Source organism: Strix uralensis, chromosome 22 (genome assembly GCF_047716275.1).
Source record: "Strix uralensis isolate ZFMK-TIS-50842 chromosome 22, bStrUra1, whole genome shotgun sequence".
NCBI lineage: Eukaryota > Metazoa > Chordata > Aves > Strigiformes > Strigidae > Strix > Strix uralensis.
In genome coordinates, this window is record NC_133993.1 from 1 (window position 1) to 11,280 (window position 11,280).

The following is an 11,280-nucleotide window of genomic DNA, read 5'->3' on the forward strand; positions in this document are numbered from 1 at the left end:
AAAGCAGGCAGAGAATTCCCTGCTAGCACCTTCTCTGTGCCTGGGAAGCAGAAGTGTTCAAATTGCTTCGCAGAATCGCTTTTGCGCAGAAAACAGTAACACTTGTTCAGAACGAAAGAAAGCACAGAGCCCCAGATTTTATGTTGTCCTGGAGAGCTTGCAGAGCACTGGGGAAAAGCAGGCAGAGAATTCCCTGCTAGCACCTTCTCTGTGCCTGGGAAGCAGAAGTCTTCACATTGCTTCGCAGAATCGCTTTTGTGCAGAAAACAGTAACACTTGTTCAGAATGAAAGAAAGCACAGAGCCCCAGATTTTATGTTGTCCTGGAGAGCTTGCAGAGCACTGGGGAAAAGCAGGCAGAGAATTCCCTGCTAGCACCTTCTCTGTGCCTGGGAAGCAGAAGTGTTCACATTGCTTCGCAGAATCGCTTTTGTGCAGAAAACAGTAACACTTGTTCAGAACGAAGGAAAGCACAGAGCCCCAGATTTTATGTTGTCCTGGAGAGCTTGCAGAGCACTGGGGAAAGGCAGGCAGAGAATTCCCTGCTAGCACCTTCTCTGTGCCTGGGAAGCAGAAGTGTTCACATTGCTTCGCAGAATCGCTTTTGTGCAGAAAACAATAACACTTGTTCAGAACGAAAGAAAGCACAGAGGCCCAGATTTTATGTTGTCCTGGAGAGCTTGCAGAGCACTGGGGAAAGGCAGGCAGAGAATTCCCTGCTAGCACCTTCTCTGTGCCTGGGAAGCAGAAGTGTTCACATTGCTTCGCAGAATCGCTTTTGTGCAGAAAACAGTAACACTTGTTCAGAACGAAAGAAAGCACAGAGCCCCAGATTTTATGTTGTCCTGGAGAGCTTGCAGAGCACTGGGGAAAAGCAGGCAGAGAATTCCCTGCTACCACCTTCTCTGTGCCTGGGAAACAGAAGTGTTCCCATTGCTTCGCAGAATCGCTTTTGTGCAGAAAACAGTAACACTTGTTCAGAACGAAAGAAAGCACAGAGCCCCAGATTTTATGTTGTCCTGGAGAGCTTGCAGAGCACTGGGGAAAGGCAGGCAGAGAATTCCCTGCTAGCACCTTCTCTGTGCCTGGGAAACAGAAGTGTTCCCATTGCTTCGCAGAATCGCTTTTGTGCAGAAAACAGTAACACTTGTTCAGAACGAAAGAAAGCACAGAGCCCCAGATTTTATGTTGTCCTGGAGAGCTTGCAGAGCACTGGGGAAAGGCAGGCAGAGAATTCCCTGCTAGCACCTTCTCTGTGCCTGGGAAGCAGAAGTGTTCACATTGCTTCGCAGAATCGCTTTTGTGCAGAAAACAATAACACTTGTTCAGAACGAAAGAAAGCACAGAGCCCCAGATTTTATGTTGTCCTGGAGAGCTTGCAGAGCACTGGGGAAAGGCAGGCAGAGAATTCCCTGCTAGCACCTTCTCTGTGCCTGGGAAGCAGAAGTGTTCACATTGCTTCGCAGAATCGCTTTTGTGCAGAAAACAGTAACACTTGTTCAGAACGAAAGAAAGCACAGAGCCCCAGATTTTATGTTGTCCTGGAGAGCTTGCAGAGCACTGGGGAAAAGCAGGCAGAGAATTCCCTGCTAGCACCTTCTCTGTGCCTGGGAAGCAGAAGTGTTCAAATTGCTTCGCAGAATCGCTTTTGTGCAGAAAACAGTAACACTTGTTCAGAACGAAGGAAAGCACAGAGCCCCAGATTTTATGTTGTCCTGGAGAGCTTGCAGAGCACTGGGGAAAGGCAGGCAGAGAATTCCCTGCTAGCACCTTCTCTGTGCCTGGGAAGCAGAAGTGTTCACATTGCTTCGCAGAATCGCTTTTGTGCAGAAAACAATAACACTTGTTCAGAACGAAAGAAAGCACAGAGCCCCAGATTTTATGTTGTCCTGGAGAGCTTGCAGAGCACTGGGGAAAAGCAGGCAGAGAATTCCCTGCTAGCACCTTCTCTGTGCCTGGGAAGCAGAAGTGTTCAAATTGCTTCGCAGAATCGCTTTTGTGCAGAAAACAGTAACACTTGTTCAGAACGAAAGAAAGCACAGAGCCCCAGATTTTATGTTGTCCTGGAGAGCTTGCAGAGCACTGGGGAAAAGCAGGCAGAGAATTCCCTGCTACCACCTTCTCTGTGCCTGGGAAACAGAAGTGTTCCCATTGCTTCGCAGAATCGCTTTTGTGCAGAAAACAGTAACACTTGTTCAGAACGAAAGAAAGCACAGAGCCCCAGATTTTATGTTGTCCTGGAGAGCTTGCAGAGCACTGGGGAAAAGCAGGCAGAGAATTCCCTGCTAGCACCTTCTCTGTGCCTGGGAAACAGAAGTGTTCCCATTGCTTCGCAGAATCGCTTTTGTGCAGAAAACAGTAACACTTGTTCAGAACGAAAGAAAGCACAGAGCCCCAGATTTTATGTTGTCCTGGAGAGCTTGCAGAGCACTGGGGAAAGGCAGGCAGAGAATTCCCTGCTAGCACCTTCTCTGTGCCTGGGAAGCAGAAGTGTTCACATTGCTTCGCAGAATCGCTTTTGTGCAGAAAACAATAACACTTGTTCAGAACGAAAGAAAGCACAGAGCCCCAGATTTTATGTTGTCCTGGAGAGCTTGCAGAGCACTGGGGAAAGGCAGGCAGAGAATTCCCTGCTAGCACCTTCTCTGTGCCTATGAAGCAGAAGTGTTCACATTGCTTCGCAGAATCGCTTTTGTGCAGAAAACAGTAACACTTGTTCACAACGAAAGAAAGCACAGAGCCCCAGATTTTATGTTGTCCTGGAGAGCTTGCAGAGCACTGGGGAAAGGCAGGCAGAGAATTCCCTGCTAGCACCTTCTCTGTGCCTGGGAAGCAGAAGTGTTCACATTGCTTCGCAGAATCGCTTTTGTGCAGAAAACAATAACACTTGTTCAGAACGAAAGAAAGCACAGAGCCCCAGATTTTATGTTGTCCTGGAGAGCTTGTAGAGCACTGGGGAAAAGCAGGCAGAGAATTCCCTGCTAGCACCTTCTCTGTGCCTGGGAAGCAGAAGTGTTCAAATTGCTTCGCAGAATCGCTTTTGTGCAGAAAACAGTAACACTTGTTCAGAACAAAAGAAAGCACAGAGCCTCAGATTTTATGTTGTCCTGGAGAGCTTGCAGAGCACTGGGGAAAGGCAGGCAGAGAATTCCCTGCTAGCACCTTCTCTGTGCCTGGGAAACAGAAGTCTTCACATTGCTTCGCAGAATCGCTTTTGTGCAGAAAACAGTAACACTTGTTCAGAACGAAAGAAAGCACAGAGCCCCAGATTTTATGTTGTCCTGGAGAGCTTGCAGAGCACTGGGGAAAAGCAGGCAGAGAATTCCCTGCTAGCACCTTCTCTGTGCCTGGGAAGCAGAAGTGTTCACATTGCTTCGCAGAATCGCTTTTGTGCAGAAAACAGTAACACTTGTTCAGAATGAAAGAAAGCACAGAGCCGCAGATTTTATGTTGTCCTGGAGAGCTTGCAGAGCACTGGGGAAAAGCAGGCAGAGAATTCCCTGCTAACACCTTCTCTGTGCCTGGGAAACAGAAGTGTTCCCATTGCTTCGCAGAATCGCTTTTGTGCAGAAAACAGTAACACTTGTTCAGAACGAAAGAAAGCACAGAGGCCCAGATTTTATGTTGTCCTGGAGAGCTTGCAGAGCACTGGGGAAAGGCAGGCAGAGAATTCCCTGCTAGCACCTTCTCTGTGCCTGGGAAGCAGAAGTGTTCACATTGCTTCGCAGAATCGCTTTTGTGCAGAAAACAGTAACACTTGTTCAGAACGAAAGAAAGCACAGAGCCCCAGATTTTATGTTGTCCTGGAGAGCTTGCAGAGCACTGGGGAAAAGCAGGCAGAGAATTCCCTGCTACCACCTTCTCTGTGCCTGGGAAACAGAAGTGTTCACATTGCTTCGCAGAATCGCTTTTGTGCAGAAAACAGTAACAGTTGTTCAGAACGAAGGAAAGCACAGAGCCCCAGATTTTATGTTGTCCTGGAGAGCTTGCAGAGCACTGGGGAAAGGCAGGCAGAGAATTCCCTGCTAGCACCTTCTCTGTGCCTGGGAAGCAGAAGTGTTCACATTGCTTCGCAGAATCGCTTTTGTGCAGAAAACAGTAACACTTGTTCAGAACGAAAGAAAGCACAGAGCCCCAGATTTTATGTTGTCCTGGAGAGCTTGCAGAGCACTGGGGAAAAGCAGGCAGAGAATTCCCTGCTAGCACCTTCTCTGTGCCTGGGAAGCAGAAGTGTTCAAATTGCTTCGCAGAATCGCTTTTGCGCAGAAAACAGTAACACTTGTTCAGAACGAAAGAAAGCACAGAGCCCCAGATTTTATGTTGTCCTGGAGAGCTTGCAGAGCACTGGGGAAAAGCAGGCAGAGAATTCCCTGCTAGCACCTTCTCTGTGCCTGGGAAGCAGAAGTCTTCACATTGCTTCGCAGAATCGCTTTTGTGCAGAAAACAGTAACACTTGTTCAGAATGAAAGAAAGCACAGAGCCCCAGATTTTATGTTGTCCTGGAGAGCTTGCAGAGCACTGGGGAAAAGCAGGCAGAGAATTCCCTGCTAGCACCTTCTCTGTGCCTGGGAAGCAGAAGTGTTCACATTGCTTCGCAGAATCGCTTTTGTGCAGAAAACAGTAACACTTGTTCAGAACGAAAGAAAGCACAGAGCCCCAGATTTTATGTTGTCCTGGAGAGCTTGCAGAGCACTGGGGAAAAGCAGGCAGAGAATTCCCTGCTAGCACCTTCTCTGTGCCTGGGAAGCAGAAGTGTTCAAATTGCTTCGCAGAATCGCTTTTGTGCAGAAAACAGTAACACTTGTTCAGAACGAAGGAAAGCACAGAGCCCCAGATTTTATGTTGTCCTGGAGAGCTTGCAGAGCACTGGGGAAAGGCAGGCAGAGAATTCCCTGCTAGCACCTTCTCTGTGCCTGGGAAACAGAAGTGTTCACATTGCTTCGCAGAATCGCTTTTGTGCAGAAAACAATAACACTTGTTCAGAACGAAAGAAAGCACAGAGCCCCAGATTTTATGTTGTCCTGGAGAGCTTGCAGAGCACTGGGGAAAAGCAGGCAGAGAATTCCCTGCTAGCACCTTCTCTGTGCCTGTTCACATTGCTTCGCAGAATCGCTTTTGTGCAGAAAACAATAACACTTGTTCAGAACGAAAGAAAGCACAGAGCCCCAGATTTTATGTTGTCCTGGAGAGCTTGTAGAGCACTGGGGAAAAGCAGGCAGAGAATTCCCTGCTAGCACCTTCTCTGTGCCTGGGAAGCAGAAGTGTTCAAATTGCTTCGCAGAATCGCTTTTGTGCAGAAAACAGTAACACTTGTTCAGAACGAAAGAAAGCACAGAGCCCCAGATTTTATGTTGTCCTGGAGAGCTTGCAGAGCACTGGGGAAAAGCAGGCAGAGAATTCCCTGCTAGCACCTTCTCTGTGCCTGGGAAGCAGAAGTCTTCACATTGCTTCGCAGAATCGCTTTTGTGCAGAAAACAGTAACACTTGTTCAGAATGAAAGAAAGCACAGAGCCCCAGATTTTATGTTGTCCTGGAGAGCTTGCAGAGCACTGGGGAAAAGCAGGCAGAGAATTCCCTGCTAGCACCTTCTCTGTGCCTGGGAAGCAGAAGTGTTCACATTGCTTCGCAGAATCGCTTTTGTGCAGAAAACAGTAACACTTGTTCAGAACGAAAGAAAGCACAGAGCCCCAGATTTTATGTTGTCCTGGAGAGCTTGCAGAGCACTGGGGAAAAGCAGGCAGAGAATTCCCTGCTAGCACCTTCTCTGTGCCTGGGAAGCAGAAGTGTTCAAATTGCTTCGCAGAATCGCTTTTGTGCAGAAAACAGTAACACTTGTTCAGAACGAAGGAAAGCACAGAGCCCCAGATTTTATGTTGTCCTGGAGAGCTTGCAGAGCACTGGGGAAAGGCAGGCAGAGAATTCCCTGCTAGCACCTTCTCTGTGCCTGGGAAGCAGAAGTGTTCACATTGCTTCGCAGAATCGCTTTTGTGCAGAAAACAATAACACTTGTTCAGAACGAAAGAAAGCACAGAGCCCCAGATTTTATGTTGTCCTGGAGAGCTTGCAGAGCACTGGGGAAAAGCAGGCAGAGAATTCCCTGCTAGCACCTTCTCTGTGCCTGGGAAGCAGAAGTGTTCAAATTGCTTCGCAGAATCGCTTTTGTGCAGAAAACAGTAACACTTGTTCAGAACGAAAGAAAGCACAGAGCCCCAGATTTTATGTTGTCCTGGAGAGCTTGCAGAGCACTGGGGAAAAGCAGGCAGAGAATTCCCTGCTACCACCTTCTCTGTGCCTGGGAAACAGAAGTGTTCCCATTGCTTCGCAGAATCGCTTTTGTGCAGAAAACAGTAACACTTGTTCAGAACGAAAGAAAGCACAGAGCCCCAGATTTTATGTTGTCCTGGAGAGCTTGCAGAGCACTGGGGAAAAGCAGGCAGAGAATTCCCTGCTACCACCTTCTCTGTGCCTGGGAAACAGAAGTGTTCACATTGCTTCGCAGAATCGCTTTTGTGCAGAAAACAGTAACACTTGTTCAGAACGAAGGAAAGCACAGAGCCCCAGATTTTATGTTGTCCTGGAGAGCTTGCAGAGCACTGGGGAAAGGCAGGCAGAGAATTCCCTGCTAGCACCTTCTCTGTGCCTGGGAAGCAGAAGTGTTCACATTGCTTCGCAGAATCGCTTTTGTGCAGAAAACAGTAACACTTGTTCAGAACGAAAGAAAGCACAGAGCCCCAGATTTTATGTTGTCCTGGAGAGCTTGCAGAGCACTGGGGAAAGGCAGGCAGAGAATTCCCTGCTAGCACCTTCTCTGTGCCTATGAAGCAGAAGTGTTCACATTGCTTCGCAGAATCGCTTTTGTGCAGAAAACAGTAACACTTGTTCACAACGAAAGAAAGCACAGAGCCCCAGATTTTATGTTGTCCTGGAGAGCTTGCAGAGCACTGGGGAAAGGCAGGCAGAGAATTCCCTGCTAGCACCTTCTCTGTGCCTGGGAAGCAGAAGTGTTCACATTGCTTCGCAGAATCGCTTTTGTGCAGAAAACAATAACACTTGTTCAGAACGAAAGAAAGCACAGAGCCCCAGATTTTATGTTGTCCTGGAGAGCTTGTAGAGCACTGGGGAAAAGCAGGCAGAGAATTTCCTGCTAGCACCTTCTCTGTGCCTGGGAAGCAGAAGTGTTCAAATTGCTTCGCAGAATCGCTTTTGTGCAGAAAACAGTAACACTTGTTCAGAACAAAAGAAAGCACAGAGCCTCAGATTTTATGTTGTCCTGGAGAGCTTGCAGAGCACTGGGGAAAGGCAGGCAGAGAATTCCCTGCTAGCACCTTCTCTGTGCCTGGGAAACAGAAGTCTTCACATTGCTTCGCAGAATCGCTTTTGTGCAGAAAACAGTAACACTTGTTCAGAACGAAAGAAAGCACAGAGCCCCAGATTTTATGTTGTCCTGGAGAGCTTGCAGAGCACTGGGGAAAAGCAGGCAGAGAATTCCCTGCTAGCACCTTCTCTGTGCCTGGGAAGCAGAAGTGTTCACATTGCTTCGCAGAATCGCTTTTGTGCAGAAAACAGTAACACTTGTTCAGAATGAAAGAAAGCACAGAGCCGCAGATTTTATGTTGTCCTGGAGAGCTTGCAGAGCACTGGGGAAAAGCAGGCAGAGAATTCCCTGCTAACACCTTCTCTGTGCCTGGGAAACAGAAGTGTTCCCATTGCTTCGCAGAATCGCTTTTGTGCAGAAAACAGTAACACTTGTTCAGAACGAAAGAAAGCACAGAGCCCCAGATTTTATGTTGTCCTGGAGAGCTTGCAGAGCACTGGGGAAAGGCAGGCAGAGAATTCCCTGCTAGCACCTTCTCTGTGCCTGGGAAGCAGAAGTGTTCACATTGCTTCGCAGAATCGCTTTTGTGCAGAAAACAGTAACACTTGTTCAGAACGAAAGAAAGCACAGAGCCCCAGATTTTATGTTGTCCTGGAGAGCTTGCAGAGCACTGGGGAAAAGCAGGCAGAGAATTCCCTGCTACCACCTTCTCTGTGCCTGGGAAACAGAAGTGTTCCCATTGCTTCGCAGAATCGCTTTTGTGCAGAAAACAGTAACAGTTGTTCAGAACGAAGGAAAGCACAGAGCCCCAGATTTTATGTTGTCCTGGAGAGCTTGCAGAGCACTGGGGAAAGGCAGGCAGAGAATTCCCTGCTAGCACCTTCTCTGTGCCTGGGAAGCAGAAGTGTTCACATTGCTTCGCAGAATCGCTTTTGTGCAGAAAACAGTAACACTTGTTCAGAACGAAAGAAAGCACAGAGCCCCAGATTTTATGTTGTCCTGGAGAGCTTGCAGAGCACTGGGGAAAAGCAGTCAGAGAATTCCCTGCTAGCACCTTCTCTGTGCCTGGGAAGCAGAAGTGTTCAAATTGCTTCGCAGAATCGCTTTTGCGCAGAAAACAGTAACACTTGTTCAGAACGAAAGAAAGCACAGAGCCCCAGATTTTATGTTGTCCTGGAGAGCTTGCAGAGCACTGGGGAAAAGCAGGCAGAGAATTCCCTGCTAGCACCTTCTCTGTGCCTGGGAAGCAGAAGTCTTCACATTGCTTCGCAGAATCGCTTTTGTGCAGAAAACAGTAACACTTGTTCAGAATGAAAGAAAGCACAGAGCCCCAGATTTTATGTTGTCCTGGAGAGCTTGCAGAGCACTGGGGAAAAGCAGGCAGAGAATTCCCTGCTAGCACCTTCTCTGTGCCTGGGAAGCAGAAGTGTTCACATTGCTTCGCAGAATCGCTTTTGTGCAGAAAACAGTAACACTTGTTCAGAACGAAAGAAAGCACAGAGCCCCAGATTTTATGTTGTCCTGGAGAGCTTGCAGAGCACTGGGGAAAAGCAGGCAGAGAATTCCCTGCTAGCACCTTCTCTGTGCCTGGGAAGCAGAAGTGTTCAAATTGCTTCGCAGAATCGCTTTTGTGCAGAAAACAGTAACACTTGTTCAGAACGAAGGAAAGCACAGAGCCCCAGATTTTATGTTGTCCTGGAGAGCTTGCAGAGCACTGGGGAAAGGCAGGCAGAGAATTCCCTGCTAGCACCTTCTCTGTGCCTGGGAAGCAGAAGTGTTCACATTGCTTCGCAGAATCGCTTTTGTGCAGAAAACAATAACACTTGTTCAGAACGAAAGAAAGCACAGAGCCCCAGATTTTATGTTGTCCTGGAGAGCTTGCAGAGCACTGGGGAAAAGCAGGCAGAGAATTCCCTGCTAGCACCTTCTCTGTGCCTGGGAAGCAGAAGTGTTCAAATTGCTTCGCAGAATCGCTTTTGTGCAGAAAACAGTAACACTTGTTCAGAACGAAAGAAAGCACAGAGCCCCAGATTTTATGTTGTCCTGGAGAGCTTGCAGAGCACTGGGGAAAAGCAGGCAGAGAATTCCCTGCTAGCACCTTCTCTGTGCCTGTTCACATTGCTTCGCATAATCGCTTTTGTGCAGAAAACAATAACACTTGTTCAGAACGAAAGAAAGCACAGAGCCCCAGATTTTATGTTGTCCTGGAGAGCTTGCAGAGCACTGGGGAAAGGCAGGCAGAGAATTCCCTGCTAGCACCTTCTCTGTGCCTATGAAGCAGAAGTGTTCACATTGCTTCGCAGAATCGCTTTTGTGCAGAAAACAGTAACACTTGTTCACAACGAAAGAAAGCACAGAGCCCCAGATTTTATGTTGTCCTGGAGAGCTTGCAGAGCACTGGGGAAAGGCAGGCAGAGAATTCCCTGCTAGCACCTTCTCTGTGCCTGGGAAGCAGAAGTGTTCACATTGCTTCGCAGAATCGCTTTTGTGCAGAAAACAATAACACTTGTTCAGAACGAAAGAAAGCACAGAGCCCCAGATTTTATGTTGTCCTGGAGAGCTTGTAGAGCACTGGGGAAAAGCAGGCAGAGAATTCCCTGCTAGCACCTTCTCTGTGCCTGGGAAGCAGAAGTGTTCAAATTGCTTCGCAGAATCGCTTTTGTGCAGAAAACAGTAACACTTGTTCAGAACAAAAGAAAGCACAGAGCCTCAGATTTTATGTTGTCCTGGAGAGCTTGCAGAGCACTGGGGAAAGGCAGGCAGAGAATTCCCTGCTAGCACCTTCTCTGTGCCTGGGAAACAGAAGTCTTCACATTGCTTCGCAGAATCGCTTTTGTGCAGAAAACAGTAACACTTGTTCAGAACGAAAGAAAGCACAGAGCCCCAGATTTTATGTTGTCCTGGAGAGCTTGCAGAGCACTGGGGAAAAGCAGGCAGAGAATTCCCTGCTAGCACCTTCTCTGTGCCTGGGAAGCAGAAGTGTTCACATTGCTTCGCAGAATCGCTTTTGTGCAGAAAACAGTAACACTTGTTCAGAATGAAAGAAAGCACAGAGCCGCAGATTTTATGTTGTCCTGGAGAGCTTGCAGAGCACTGGGGAAAAGCAGGCAGAGAATTCCCTGCTAGCACCTTCTCTGTGCCTGGGAAACAGAAGTGTTCCCATTGCTTCGCAGAATCGCTTTTGTGCAGAAAACAGTAACACTTGTTCAGAACGAAAGAAAGCACAGAGCCCCAGATTTTATGTTGTCCTGGAGAGCTTGCAGAGCACTGGGGAAAGGCAGGCAGAGAATTCCCTGCTAGCACCTTCTCTGTGCCTGGGAAGCAGAAGTGTTCACATTGCTTCGCAGAATCGCTTTTGTGCAGAAAACAGTAACACTTGTTCAGAACGAAAGAAAGCACAGAGCCCCAGATTTTATGTTGTCCTGGAGAGCTTGCAGAGCACTGGGGAAAAGCAGGCAGAGAATTCCCTGCTACCACCTTCTCTGTGCCTGGGAAACAGAAGTGTTCACATTGCTTCGCAGAATCGCTTTTGTGCAGAAAACAGTAACAGTTGTTCAGAACGAAGGAAAGCACAGAGCCCCAGATTTTATGTTGTCCTGGAGAGCTTGCAGAGCACTGGGGAAAGGCAGGCAGAGAATTCCCTGCTAGCACCTTCTCTGTGCCTGGGAAGCAGAAGTGTTCACATTGCTTCGCAGAATCGCTTTTGTGCAGAAAACAGTAACACTTGTTCAGAACGAAAGAAAGCACAGAGCCCCAGATTTTATGTTGTCCTGGAGAGCTTGCAGAGCACTGGGGAAAAGCAGGCAGAGAATTCCCTGCTAGCACCTTCTCTGTGCCTGGGAAGCAGAAGTGTTCAAATTGCTTCGCAGAATCGCTTTTGCGCAGAAAACAGTAACACTTGTTCAGAACGAAAGAAAGCACAGAGCCCCAGATTTTATGTTGTCCTGGAGAGCTTGCAGAGCACTG